Here is a 7,005-nt window from a genome sequence, read left to right on the forward strand (position 1 = left end):
CAGGGAATGATGGGAGGAAGTCACGTGTGTCGACAGGTCCTGTTGCGGCAGGTCCTTGCACTCCACCGCACAGCCTCTCAGGATTCTGCCGGAGAGAAGAGATCAGTGTCCCTGGATGTGGTTTGTTTGTGATCCCATGTTTGCGTGTGCGACCTGCTGCGTGTGGGGGTGCGATCACTGCAGGTTCCCTGCCCTTGCGTCTGGTGAGTGTGATTACGGGGTCCCCGCTGTCTATAATGAAGTGTCCTGTAGTTTCTAACTTTTTTACCACTGCACGGACACTTCATTATTGAACTGTGACTAGGTCTTATTTTCAGGGGGGCTTATATTTAAGCCTTGCTCTGAAAATACTGAAAATCCCTGCTAGGGCTTATTTTTGGGGGAGGGCTTATTTTTGGAAAAACACGGTATCACTTAAAACCACCTCTATCTAAATGAACATGATCTGAGCTGCAGTACCCGGCAGTGGCCACTGCGCAGTTGATGGAGCAGGGTCATTCAGCTACACAACTGCCAACATCCATTTTCCACCACTGGCACAGATCGGTGTCGGTTGTCAAACCCCCACCCATCCTCAGGATTGGTCATCAATATAAGTGTAGTGGAGCACCCCTGTAGTGATAACTGTGCATCTGACATGCTTTAGGACTGCGATCCCCTTCGCAGTTTTCCCATATAGACGCTGCAGTTCCCCTGTACACTGTTTGGCAAAAAAAAAAAAGAGGCAGTGTTGTATCAGTCCTACAGCCTCTTCATTTACTAGACCGGAGGGGATATCAGAGTTAGGACCCCATTTGATCAAAAACGTATGGCACATTCCAATTATACGGGGAAAAATGGCCTATTCTCTACTAAAATGCATTAAAAACAAGTGAAGGTGCCAATGTATGTACGAATGCTAATTCGGTGGACGGCCTTGTCTCTGGGCCATCCAGACACAACTGCTCACATCAACAGAGTTTTCAGGGAGGCGGCCACTTATCTCTTGGGAGAACAAACGACAAATGATCAGGCTTTGTATTTAGACTACTGTATCCTTATCTGCCACATCATCATCTGTAAGGGGAGAGTCAGGAGTCCCATAGACTTTTGTTGGTGAGTTGACCCCACTGAAGCTACTGGTTCGGCCAACATTAGGGTACCGTCACACTAAACGACGTACCAGCGATTCCAACAACAATACGACCTGGTCAGGATCGCTGGTACGTCGCTACAGGGTCGCTAGTGAGCTGTCAATCACTTCCCAACGACGCAGCAACGATACGGTGGTCGCTGGTACCCTGTCACATAGCACGATTCAAATCTTGATTAGTAACATAGGCGTGCATCTACATTGCCTTTTCCGCGCCCCCTCTGCTCCGATTGGTGTTCATAACTGCGTTGTGACTGGGCGGCCTTGGCTTTATAGAAGGCAACATAACAGCGCTTCCATCCTTCTCCATCCTTGTCCATCCTACAGTCCCGATGCAGAATGGACTGTATTACGATCTGCTGCTACACGCGGTCCGGGACAACTGAATTCAGCCCTCTGAAATGTACTGCGATCTACAAGCCAGAACAGAGGATGGAAGCGGCCAATCCGAACGCAGTAGCGATCACCAATTGGAACAGAGAGGGCGCGGAAAACAAACGAAGATGCACGCCTACGTGATCGCGAACGAGGTCGTTGGGTAAGGTGTCAAACACACAGATGCGTGCTGCCCTGCGGGAGCCCGACGACCAAAAAATGAACCAGAACAGTGTGTAACGATCAGCGATTTCACAGCAGGGGCCAGGTCGCTGCTTAGTGTCACACACAGCGAGATCGCTGATGAGGTCACTGGTACGTCACAAAAACTGTGACTCAGCAGCGATCTCGCTATGTGAGAAGTACCCCTTACTCTAAAGATCAGAAGTTTGGAAAAGCCAACTGTTAACAAAAACAAATGTAACTAATACATGATAACATAACACCCAGACTGTACACGCATCTCCATGTGAGTCCCGTCACATACTAGAGGGCAATAAGAAGGAGGTTTCAGAGGTCGGGACATTGTAGTCTTTGTTGTACTTGGCTTTATCGTTACATAAAGTGTTATCACATCACTGTCCTTAATGTGACCAGACCAGATAAAGTTTTTGTCCACCCTTCTAAAGGCAGTGATGTCATCGCAGAAAAATCAGACTCCAGCATCTCCCTGCAAAGCGTCACCAACAGAGTAAACAAGTGTCACTCCAGCCCTCACCAAAAAGGCTGGTCACAATTAGCCTCCTGACCACAAGGGCGACCTAAAAAACTGTCTCTGCCCGAGATGTTTACAGATGTTGTTAGTAAAGCTGAGAACACCGGATCTGTCAACAATGGACGTGAATGCACAGCAACATGACATGTGGACAGCAAACTGAATCCACCTATGTAACATGCAAAACCTCCACAATGCAAACAGCAGAGCCGTGCCATTCCTGTCAGCCCTGCACAAGATTCATGCAGGCGTTAGGTGGGGCTGGAAAGCAACTAAGGATAAAGACAATGAGAATGATTTTCTTTGTTATTTAATGTAAGTATGTGGTGCTACCAACCTTCCTTGGAGCTCCTTCCGCTGCCTTCCCAGGCCTCCCCTCCTCCCTCCAATAACATTTACAGTAACAAACACACATCCAGGCTGTTTGTCAGGAGAGGAGAGTGGAGATCTGCAGCATTGCAGCACTCAAGATGCAAACATAGAAAGAGACAGAAAGCAGGAAACATTCCTAGCTGGGGCTCATTACAGCTGCTAGCCTTGGCACTGCCACCGACATTACTAAGCAATGACTAAATGCAAGAAGTCCCCGAAGACGACAACACCGAGAATGGATTATAGGGGCAGTAGTATGCCCATCAAGTCACAGGACCAGGGCTGACCCTTATAGCGAGCCCCAATGGGATGCAAGTCATACCCGCCTGGCACCGCAGCTCACAGGAGACGTTGTGTCATCCAGAGTGGTCTGATACAAAATAACAATAGGTGTTATACAATGTAACACCGTCCAAATGTTATTCCTGAATACATGAGAAAAACAGGAGCGTCACCTACAAAAACTGTGCCACCACTAATGCCCATACACGTCTACAAATTCTGTAGATACCAACGAGCTGGCATGAGGCCAGGCAAAGCTGGAAGAACAGGAGCCAAATGGGTGGCAAACACACTGGTGCGCGTGCATTTCTCGTCCATTTCCAGCGGCCAATATACGGTTTATGATGGGCTGCCCAGCCTCGTGCCCTGCCACGGGTGCCCAGCCTCGTGCCCTGCCACCCACGGGTGCCCAGCCTCGTGACCTGCCACATGTGTAGTCTGTATTATGTGAGACCACCCATGATGACAGAAGGGGGTAAATTTACCCAAAGTGCAAAGAGGTGCTCAAAATGTAGCAGAGATGGATTTGTGATTAGTTTTACTTAAGGATGGGACAACACCCCCCCCCTTCCCAGACTCTGCTCCATCTGAGGACACCCCCCCCAGGCTCTGCTCAATCTGAGGACACCCCCCCCAGGCTCTGCTCCATCTGAGGACACCCCCCCCCAGGCTCTGCTCCATCTGAGGACACCCCCCCCCCCCCCCAGGCTCTGCTCCATCTGAGGACACCCCCCCCCCCCCCCAGGCTCTGCTCCATCTGAGGACACCCCCCCCCCCAGGCTCTGCTCCATCTGAGGACACCCCCTTCCCCGGCTCTGCTCCATCTGCGGACACCCACTTCCCCGGCTCTGCTCCATCTGCGGACACCCCCTTCCCCGGCTCTGCTCCATCTGCGGACACCCCCTTCCCCGGCTCTGCTCCATCTGCGGACACCCCCTTCCCCGGCTCTGCTCCATCTGCGGACACCCCCTTCCCCGGCTCTGCTCCATCTGCGGACACCCCCTTCCCCGGCTCTGCTCCATCTGCGGACACCCCCTTCCCCGACTCTGCTCCATCTGAGGACACCCCCTTTCCCAGCTCTGCTCCATCTGAAGACACCCACTTTCCCGGCTCTGCTCCATCTGAAGACACCCACTTTCCCGGCTCTGCTCCATCTAAGGACACCCACTTTCCCGGCTCTGCTCCATCTGAGAACACCCACTTTCCCGGCTCTGCTCCATCTGAGAACACCCACTTTCCCGGCTCTGCTCCATCTGAGGACACCCCCTTCCTTGGCTCTGCTCCATCTGAGGACACCTACTTTCCCGGCTCTGCTCCATCTGAGGACACCCACTTTCCCGGCTCTGCTCCATCTGAGGACACCCACTTTCCCGGCTCTGCTCCATCTGAGGACACCCCCTTCTCCGGCTCTGCTCCATCTGAGGACACCCCCTTCCCCGGCTCTGCTCCATCTGAGGACACCCCCTTCCCCGGCTCTGCTCCATCTGAGGACACCCCCTTCCCCGGCTCTGCTCCATCTGAGGACACCCACTTCCCCGGCTCGGCTCCATCTGAGGACACCCACTTTTCCCGGCTCGGCTCCATCTGAGGACACCCCCTTCCCCGGCTCTGCTCCATCTGAGGACACCCCCCTTTCCCAGCTCTGCTCCATCTGAGGACATTCCCCTTTCCCAGCTCTGCTCCATCTGAGGACACCCCCCTTTCCCAGCTCTGCTCCATCTGAGGACATTCCCCTTTCCCAGCTCTGCTCCATCTGAGGACATTCCCCTTTCCCAGCTCTGCTCCATCTGAGGACACCCCCTTTCCCAGCTCTGCTCCGAGGACACCCCCTTTCCCAGCTCTGCTCCATCTGAGGACACCCCCTTTCCCAGCTCTGCTCCATCTGAGGACACCCCCTTTCCCAGCTCTGCTCCATCTGAGGACACCCCCTTTCCCAGCTCTTCTCCATCTGAGGACACCCCCTTTTCCTAGCTCTGCTCCATCTGAGGACACCCACTTTCCCGGCTCTGCTCCATCTGAGGACACCACCCCCTTTCCTAGCTCTGCTCCATCTGAGGACACCCCCTTTCCTAGCTCTGCTCCATCTGAGGACACCCCCTTTCCAGGTTCTGCTCCATCTGAGGACATCCCCCTTTCCCAGCAATGCTCCATCTGAGGACACCCCCTTTCCTAGCTCTGCTCCATCTGAGGACACCCCCTTTCCTAGTTCTGCTCCATCTGAGGACACCCCCTTTCCTAGTTCTGCTCCATCTGAGGACACCCCCTTTCCCAGCTCTGCTCCATCTGAGGACACCCCCCTTTCCCAGCAATGCTCCATCTGAGGACACCCCCTTTCCCAGCTCTGCTCCATCTGAGGACACCCCCGGCTCTGCTCCATGTGATGGCAGGGCTGGCTGACACTGGCATTTACCTGCCTGTCACTATGACTAGACACATCCATGTGAGGCCTTGGGGAGGGTCCCCTACTGAAATCCTGGCTCCGAGCCCCGTGCTCTGCCCCGCCGCATGTTTACCCCAGCAGCACAGGCAGGGCCAGGCCTGCTCCTCTCCCTTCCCCATAGCTGGGCCTGGGATCGCTCAGCGCTGTGCCCCCCGCCGCCCTCTCGGTGCCCCCGGCAGTTCTGGCACAAGTTCCTACCGGGCGGCTCTTTACCTTCTTCACACCGACACTCCGGACGCCTCGTACTGATCCCAAAACCGAGCCGGGGAGGGGCAGCAAGAGGGCGCTGCGAGCACCGGAAACAAAGGCCGGCCCGGGGTGGTGTGGGCGGCGACGGGGGAGGAGCAGCTGTTACTCGGATCGGTGTGACCGGGGCTCCCGGCCTCTTCTCCGCCTCCGGGAGGGCGGGCATACAATGCGCAAGATGGCGCTGTGCAGGGAGCAGAGGAGGCCGTGTCCGCAGCCGCCTGGGTGCTGTACACACTGAGGGCGGAAGGTCACGGCTGCCCTGTTTTCCCTGCCTCAGCTGACGAGCTCCTCCGCCGGGAATCACCGGACTCCGCTCTCTGCGCTAAATATCGCGTTTATTTACCTCGGCCGGCGCACTCCGCGTCACAGGGGGAGACGTGTCCTGTGTGAACTAGAGCAAGAGAGTGCGGCCTGTGTCAAAATGGAACGACCCTACATCAACCAATCAGATCCCAGCTTGTGTTTCTTCCACATGGGATAAGAAATAATACAAGTGATCTGATTGGTTGTTATGGGTAACCACTTTATAAAGTGACCCTGTCACCGTATAAGGCCCCGATTTATAACTTGGGGATTTTAAGTCAGTTTTATTTTTTTGCCTTGACATTTTTTTTTGCACCATATGATTAATAAAGACAAATAAAAATCTTTTTTAACTTATTTTGCACTTTCTAGCACAAAAGTATGATCTGCTAAAGTGATGCAAAAATGGCATAATTGTTCCAATTGTACATAAAAATCACTTTGGGGGAGGGGAGACTGGAGTTGCAAATAATGAATCTGGCACCCAGTCTCCCAGTCTGGCACCTCAGCCCTGTGTCCCCCGCCGGTCTCCCAGTCTGGCACCTCAGCCCTGTGTCCCCCGCCAGTCTCCCAGTCTGGCACCTCAGCCCTGTGTTCTCCGCCAGTCTCCCAGTCTGGCACCTCAGCCCTGTGTTCTCCGCCGGTCTCCCAGTCTGGCACCTCAGCCCTGTGTTCTCCGCCGGTCTCCCAGTCTGGCACCTCAGCCCTGTGTTCTCCGCCAGTCTCCCAGTCTGGCACCTCAGCCCTGTGTCCCCCGCCGGTCTCCCAGTCTGGCACCTCAGCCCTGTGTCCCCCGCCAGTCTCCCAGTCTGGCACCTCAGCCCTGTGTCCCCCGCCGGTCTCCCAGTCTGGCACCTCAGCCCTGTGTCCCCCGCCAGTCTCCCAGTCTGGCACCTCAGCCCTGTGTCCCCCGCCAGTCTCCCAGTCTGGCACCTCAGCCCTGTGTCCCCCGCCAGTCTCCCAGTCTGGTACCTCAGCCCTGTGTCCCCCGCCAGTCTCCCAGACTGGCACCTCAGCCCTGTGTCCCCCGCCAGTCTCCCAGTCTGGCACCTCAGCCCTGTGTCCCCCGCCAGTCTCCCAGTCTGGCACCTCAGCCCTGTGTCCCCCGCCAGTCTCCCAGACTGGCACCTCAGCCCT

General features: G+C 55.1%; 1 protein-coding gene across 1 annotated transcript in view; it reads right to left on the bottom strand.

Moving 5' to 3' along the window:
- The window catches only part of TAOK1 (TAO kinase 1), a 172,755-nt gene extending 167,143 nt beyond the window's left edge, over positions 1 to 5,612 (bottom strand). Inside the window, exon 1 of the mRNA XM_075333178.1 lies at positions 5,530 to 5,612. The gene's annotated coding sequence lies outside the window, so the exon portion shown is untranslated. The remainder of the gene's footprint in view (positions 1 to 5,529) is intronic.
- Between the last annotated feature and the right edge of the window lie 1,393 nt (positions 5,613 to 7,005).

Source organism: Anomaloglossus baeobatrachus, chromosome 2 (assembly GCF_048569485.1).
Source record: "Anomaloglossus baeobatrachus isolate aAnoBae1 chromosome 2, aAnoBae1.hap1, whole genome shotgun sequence".
Classification (NCBI taxonomy): domain Eukaryota; kingdom Metazoa; phylum Chordata; class Amphibia; order Anura; family Aromobatidae; genus Anomaloglossus; species Anomaloglossus baeobatrachus.